The sequence below is a fragment of the Miniopterus schreibersii genome, assembly GCF_964146895.1.
Source record: "Miniopterus schreibersii genome assembly, chromosome: 13".
Lineage (NCBI taxonomy): Eukaryota > Metazoa > Chordata > Mammalia > Chiroptera > Miniopteridae > Miniopterus > Miniopterus schreibersii.
Genome location: NC_138113.1, coordinates 41,259,282 through 41,266,838, shown reverse-complemented (window position 1 = coordinate 41,266,838; position 7,557 = coordinate 41,259,282).

Below are 7,557 nucleotides of genomic sequence, written 5' to 3'. Positions count from 1 at the left end.
CCTGAGCAATTTTATATTGGCTTGTGCCAGACATTCCAGGAGTATCAACTGATGGAGACCAATATTTATGTTAATTTCTTGGCCTGAGGTTCCTGTACCATGCAGGTGTTGAGTTCAAACTCTTAACTCACTCAGTTATAAATTCTCAGAGGCAACCCCTCCTACTCTAAGCAGGACCACCCAGGTCAGGGAAGACAATCAATGTTCCTCCCTCCCCATACCTCCTGGGGTTAGTCACAGCACATCTCATGCTTACATTCCTTGGTCTCATTTCCTTTGTTTTGATCCATGTACATTTTCTTTCCTTTCTTACAAGCTCAGCTAAGCATTTGAGGTGTCTGTTATATTTTGTGAACCAGTTCACGCATTGTGTAGCAGGAGAGCTTTGGGATTATCTGTTCAAGAGTATTGCTGAAAACTGAAGCAAGAAGACGTTGATTTCTCTATTAGTCTGGTTGGCATGGCCTACCAGTGGTTGAGCGTTGACCTATGATCCAGGAGATCGGGGTTCAATTTCTGGTTGGGGCACATGTCTGGGTTGCGGGCTTGATCCCCAGTAGTGGGTGTGTAGGAGGCAGCTGATCAATGACTCCCTCATCATCGATCTTCCTATCTCTCTCTCTCCCCCTCCCTTCCTCTCTCTGAAAACAATAAAGACATATTAAAATATGCATATATACCACATTTATCCTGTCTGTGCCTATTGCCAGAACCCCCTTGTCCATTCTACATGAACACCTTGGCTGTGACAATCACACAGAATCTCAGAATAACGTGTAGTTGGAAGGAGCTTATAAAAACATCCTGTCAGCCTGGCCGGTGTGGTTCAGTGGTTGAGCGTCGACCCATGAACCAAGAAGTCATTGGTTCAGTTCCTGGTGAGGGCACGTGCCTGGGTTGTGGGCTCCATCCCCAGTAGGGGGTATATAGGAGGTAGCTGATCAATGTCTCTCTCATGGATGTTTCTCTCTCTCTATCCCTCTCCCTTCCTCTCTCTTTAAAAAAACATCCTCTCTGACTCCTCATTGTATAGAGGAGGAAACTGAGGCCCAACAGGTTTGGGAATTTTCTTCAGGGCATACAGATGATAAGAAACTGAAGTGCACCTTGAATCTAGCTAGGCCTTCCAGTTCCAAGACCAGTGCATATCCATATATCCAGTCATTCCACAAGTAGTATTGAGTGCCTGGCATTTGCTGGGCCAGTGGTTCCCAATTTTTTTCCTTTCCAGTGCATCGGAGGAATTTCACACACACACATCAGTAACAAAGGCTCACTCAAGTCATGATTCTTTTGCTGAAGAGACGGGGAACAGTAATGAGAATCTTTATAAGGTGGGATATGGAGGAAAGTTTGACTAAGCAATCAAAAATGCCTTCTATTTCCTCTCCCTTTACCCCAACCCCCTGTGCCCTGTTTAAGACAAGCCTGCCCTATATCAAAGTGCTTCCTGTGGTCCCTCTGCCTCCATTCTCTCTCCCTCTATTCCACATTGCACATCACTACTGTTGTCATTTCCTTAAAACATTATTGATGGTGTTTTATCCCAAACTGACCATAGCTTCCACCTTCCTATAAAAAAGTACACTGCATTCCTGGACAGCGTGCTCAGTGGTTAGAGCGTTGGGGTGCATTGGGGAGGCAACCAGTTGCTGTGTCTCTCTCACATCAATGTTTCTCTCTCCTCCTTCCCCATTCCTTCTCTCCCTTCTACTCTTTCTGAAAAATCAATGGAAAAAATATCCTCAGGTGAGGATTAACAACAACAGAAATGCACTGCATTTAAAGCCCTCCATATCTGACCCCAATTCATCTTCCATTCTCCTGTCACCTCTCCCATTACTCTGCCCTCTTCCCTCCCCTCATGTATTATCCAAATCCTCCTACCCTTCAGCTCCTTCAAGGGCAGAGACCTTGTCTGATTCACATTGTGGCTGCCATATCACCGAGCCTACTGTCCAGCACACTTAAATGCTTAATTATTATGTGGGCTCATTGGCAAAAAGAAAAAGGCCTACATGCCTAAAAGGAGAAAGGAAAAGAGAAGGGGGGAAGGAGGAGGGAAAGAAGGGGGTTAGAAAACATGAAGCAAAAAAGGATCAGGAGGGAGAGATGGGGAGAAGCAGGACTGAGGCCCTGATCCAAGCCTTTGGGCCTCATGAGTGGGACCACACACACTTCTGACTAGTTTTTCATGTTCGATTCTTGCTGAGCCCATGTCTCTGCCTTAGCTTTGGACCCCCAGATGTGTTTGTCATTCAGTTCTCTCTCTCTTTTGGTTTCTCTGGACCACATGGAGTGGGATTCAGTTTAACATTTTTAGAACTGTGGTTCCCATAACAACCAAACAGGAACTGTTGTCTGAAATGTAGCATGGGCATACATGCGCACATGCACACACACGCACACACACACAAATACATGTACACTCACATACACATGTGCATTCACTTGTACATACACACACTCATACATGCACAATGTACATCCACATGTATACACATGCATGGATTCAGACATGGAAGCACTTGCAAACACACATGCACACATTGTGCATATGCACAGATATATACCTGCATGCACATGCATGTATGCACACATGCACAAAAGCACATATATACATGCACAAGCAGGCCCCAAATTGTTTTTGCATATTCACAGGAAGCACAGAGTGAAGACAGACAAACATCATTAGAACAAAGGTTAAACCAAGACAATATAAGGATATTTTTGGCTATCTGCAAAAGCAGGTGGATTTAGGGAATCTGCATTTTGGCAAAGGAAGGCTCAGTGGGCTTAATATAGTAAAGGGGTGGCAGGAAGGCACTGTATTTAAGCATAGACTTTGGAATTGGGTAACTTGAGTTCAAGTTCTGACTGCTGTTTTTTGAGCTCTGAACTTTAACTTCCCCATCTGTAAAGTGGGGATAATAATAATAATACCTACTTGATAGGTTTATTAGGACCATTATATGCATAAAAATAATTAGCATGATCCTTAGCACTTGATTAATAGGAGCTGTTATCATTTAGGTCTTAGGAAAAGTGATTTTTTATTTGTTCAATCTAAGAATTTCTGGAGAAGGAAAGAAATTCAGGAGCTAGAGGAAGAAGAGGAGATGGGGAGGGGGGACTTTGACCTTTCTGGCCACTATTCAGCCTCAGTTCTTATTAAATTTGCCTTTTCCCAAAAGCCACCTGACAAGTCTACAACTTACCCTTTCTGATACTAAATGCCCAATGCCTCTGCCTTAGCAGCAGTAGGATGGAACCAAAGAAAGTCCCAATCAGCCTCATTTATTAGAGAACCCTGGGGCTCTGCTGGATTTCTGCTCTGCTGCAACTGGAATGCCTCTCCTGGCCTTGGTGCCCAACCCTGCCCGAGCCATGGCTGTGCCTTTGCCCATGCGCTACTCCTAGCCTGAAATGCCATCTCTCCTTTTCCTCATGCAAAGCCCAGCTCAGCCCCGGGCTGGTAGCCTCAACGCCCTGTCTGATTTCTCAGCCCCCACCCAGCCCTGTGGACTTCCTCCAAGCCTAGGACAGCTGGATTGTTCCTCCTTGGACAGCTGGATAGGTCTTAAGCCAAGGGCCAGGTGGGAAGGAACCTAGGCTGGAGGCCCCTGTCCCTTTCCACCTCCTCTAAGTCGGGGAACATGTGTTCCTAGATGGCATCCTCAAGGGCAAGATTCTGAGACTGGCCGCAGCCACTCCCAGGTCCCCTGGTTCCCTAGGGATGCCCAGAGAGAACTGACCCAAGCAGCCTCTGCGGAGACCACGGTCATGACCGTAAGACACCAAGTGCACAACCCAGGCGTGCACCCCATGAGACCGCTTAGGGACCCTGGCACATACCCCAGGAGTAGTGCCACGCGCCTTCCCTCTTCCGCCCCCCCCCCCCCAGGATTTGCCCCGAGTTGGGAGGCCCGAGGCAGAGAGGTGGGGTTAGGGCGGGGAGGTTGGCATCCGAGGCTGGCAGCAGAGGCCACCACTGTAGATGCCCGGGGCAGGGGGAGTGCGCTGGGCGGCGCTGAGAGCTGCGAGGGCCAGGACTTAGGAAGAGCGCCGGCGGAGCCGTCCTTGCACCCCCAGGGCGGCGCCGCGGACCCCTCCCCCATTCAAGCCACCTTCAGTGGAAAACGTGGGGTCCCGGCGCAGCCGCTTCTGGCGGCATCTGCCGCTCCCCAGCTCGGAGGAGAGCCCGCCCCGGAGGAGGGGCCGGCTCCGCCCCACCTCCTCGCTGCCTCCCTCCCCCTTCCCTTCTTTTCCTCTGGCCGCGCGCCCCCTCCTTCCTCCTCACCCTCCATCCATCCCCCACCAGGTTTGTGGGCCCCTCCCGCTGCGCCTGGCCGGGAGGCTCGGCCGCCCCCGGCCCGGTAGGGAGGCGGGGGGCGCTGGCCGCCGCTGCCACCCGAGGCTGCGGAGGGGAGCGAGATCCGAGGCCCCGAGGCGGCCCTGCATCAGGACCAGGCACGCGGGGGCTGCCTCTGCACCCCCACCCGAGGGCCGCGGGGCCTGGCCTCGCCGTGGGGTGGAGGAGGTAAGGGCGAGTCGCGGGCGCGCTGCGGGACCGCTCCTGCGGGGAGGAGGCGGGGAGGACCCCGGCCGTCGCCTCCGCCTCTCCTTCCTGCTCCCCCACAGCCCTCTGGAGGCCCGGAGACTGCCAGACCCGACCGGGAGGGATTCTGGGCAGGCCAAGCCAAAGGCAAAGAAGGGGTTAATTTAAGGAATTAAAATCAGAACAATTTGAGACCAGGCTCCCCATCCCCCCCCTCTAGGCAGTCTAGCCAGGTTGGGGGGCGGGGCGGGCTCCAGACCCCAATGGGGCTCTGGACCTTGGAGAACAGGGACCAGAGGGAAGGAGGGGGGAGCGCCCCCAAACCCCAGCCCTTCCTACCTGCTTCTGAAAGGGGTGGGGGAGGGGCTTGGTGTTGAGGCCTGGCTGGGCACCTGTGCGGGTGTCTGAGGGTGGGAGGGTTCAGGTGGCTGTGTGCGTGCTGGTGTGCACGTGTGATGGTCTGGAGGTGTGCATATGTGTGCCCCCATGTTTCTGTCTTCTCATATCCCAGTGCCTCCTCTGGTGACTGTGCCCATAGTGACCTGGACGCTTGTGCCCCACTGCAATGCTTTGCATGTGAGTGTGATACAGACCTGTGTGCACTTACCACTTTCTACCTGTGAGTAGGAGTGGGGCCTGCTCTCTCCTTAGGTTGACTGTGCAGCGAGGGGCCCAGATGGTTTTCTGGGTGTGGGATCCAGGTGCTGGAGCCATGTGTGTGTGACCTTGGGAGGCGTGTGCATGTTTGCAGGAGCTGGAGAATGAGGGGGAGCTTAGCACAGAAAAGGCTGGGTAAGGACTGCCAGGAAGCAGAGGCCTGGATGCATTGACTCCTGTGGGTCTTCATGAGGCTGTAGTGACTACTCTGGGAGGTACACATGGTGGGGCCGTAGCCTTAGCTGTAGAGAGCTACAGAGGGATTTAGAGAGTCAGGGGGCCTTCCTTTATTCCCCATCCACAAGGACGCGTCCAGCTGCCTCCCCATCCTTAGAATACCTCTTCCACCTGCTGGCAGATGAAAAAACTGAGCTTAGAGTTTCATTTCTTTGGCCTATGAAGCCATCTATTCACATCCAAGTCTTCCTCCTCCATTTCTGTAATTTCTACCTTCTCTGCTTCTTTCCTGCATGTGGGTTTTATATGAAAAGAGGGAGGAAGAGCTTTTGGGCCCTGAAGGCCAAGTGGGAAGGACAGGAGATGCCAGTGGCATGATAAGGAGTTGGGGGGAGGGGGAATGACCAAAGCTCTGCTAACGTCTCCGTTTTGCCTAATCTTCATTTAACAGAGAAAGGGACAGAGAGAAGGAGTTTGGTGATACTCACATACTTGTTTCTAGATTTAGGGATAACTAGCTTGTTTTTGTTTTTGGAATAGTTGTAGTGGGAAGGGGAGTCATGGTTGTTGAAAGGTTATTGCATTCTGCCTTTGAATTCCCTGGACTTTCCTACCTCTCCGGAAACATACTACACCCTTAATTTATTCATTCAACAAGTATTTATTGAGTGCTACTATGGGCCAACCTGCGACTATTATAGTATTGGTGCAACATTCCATTCCCAACCAGAAGGAACATAGTGTTGGGACACTACGAGCATGGGTTTCAAAGTCAGTTGGGCTTCAAATCCTGGCTTGTCACTTGTTTCAGTTATTCACTGGTATGTAACAAACCTTCCCAGAATGTAAGGGCTTAAAACAACAGTGATTTTTTAATTTCTCATGGTCTGTGGATTGGCTGTGACTGTGGGCTCACTTGGCACCTCTCAGCTACATTCAGTTAAGAGACTGGCTGGAAAGGAAGATCAAGATGGCCTTTCATCTGTTAGGGTCTCTCTGCACATAGCATCTAATCATTCAGTAGTCTAGCCCATGTTTTTTACATTGCAGCTGGATCCCAAGAGAAAGTATTCTAAGAAGATAAGCCCTAAGGTACAACTACTTATCAAATCTCTGCCTGCCTCAGGCTTGCTAGTGTCCTATTGGCCAAAGAAGTCATGTGGCCAAGCTCAGAGTCATGGGGGAGGGGACCACATAAGGGCTAGAATACTCCCACCGAGGCATGCTCATTGCAGGCCACCAAAGCAACAGTCTGTTACGGTCACTTACTGGCCTTGGGTAAGTGATTTGGCCACTCTGAGCCTCCATTTCCTCATCCTAAAGTGAAGACGATACCACCTACTTGGCAGCACTGCCTTGAGGACTAAATGAGAAGTGTGGTGTCTGACCAGAATAATTAGCAGGTAAATATTCACTGTTTTGATTATTAGACTGTAAGTACTGTGAAGGCATGACTGTCTTACTCATTTTTGTATCCCCAGTGCCTGGCACAGGCCTTGTGTTTAACATCTTTTTGTTGGGTGGATAAAATAGAATGAAGCAGGCAAGTCCTAAGCCTTGGAACTGTGCTTGAGCAGCAGTGTTGTGAAGACACAGCAAGTCCTTACCTCCCAGTAGGCGAGGAATAGAGCTAGTGAAGCACTTGTTATTCGAGGTGATCCTTGGATTGATTTAATTGTAACCAAATTCACCCAGTTCCATGACAATAAGTAGTAGAAATGACTTTGGTTACATGAATCATTCAGTTCATCCATTATTCAATGTGATTCCTCTAAGAACATACTGATTTCTACTGTGTTTGAAGCAGGTGTCAGTAGCATTGTCCCTGCCCTCCAATGTATGTATAAGGGCAGGATCTGTTTTGCAAACAGGTCCATGACCATCCAGCATGTGATACTTGTTAGGATATGTGAAGAGCTGTGGTAAGGAATGACTCATGTGTGATGTGATTTGAGCTGGAGCAGGGGATCAAGGAAGGTTTCATGAAAAGCAGCATTTGGTTAGGCCTGCAGAATTCATTAGTTGGAAAAGGGAGTCCCAAGAAGAGGGACCAGCATGAACCAAGGCTTGAGGATGCAATGCACATGGCACTTCTCAGTGAAGTTAAGCCCCATAAGGCTCACTATGGATGCATGTGGGAAGCAGAGGCGAAAGCTAGGGCTGGC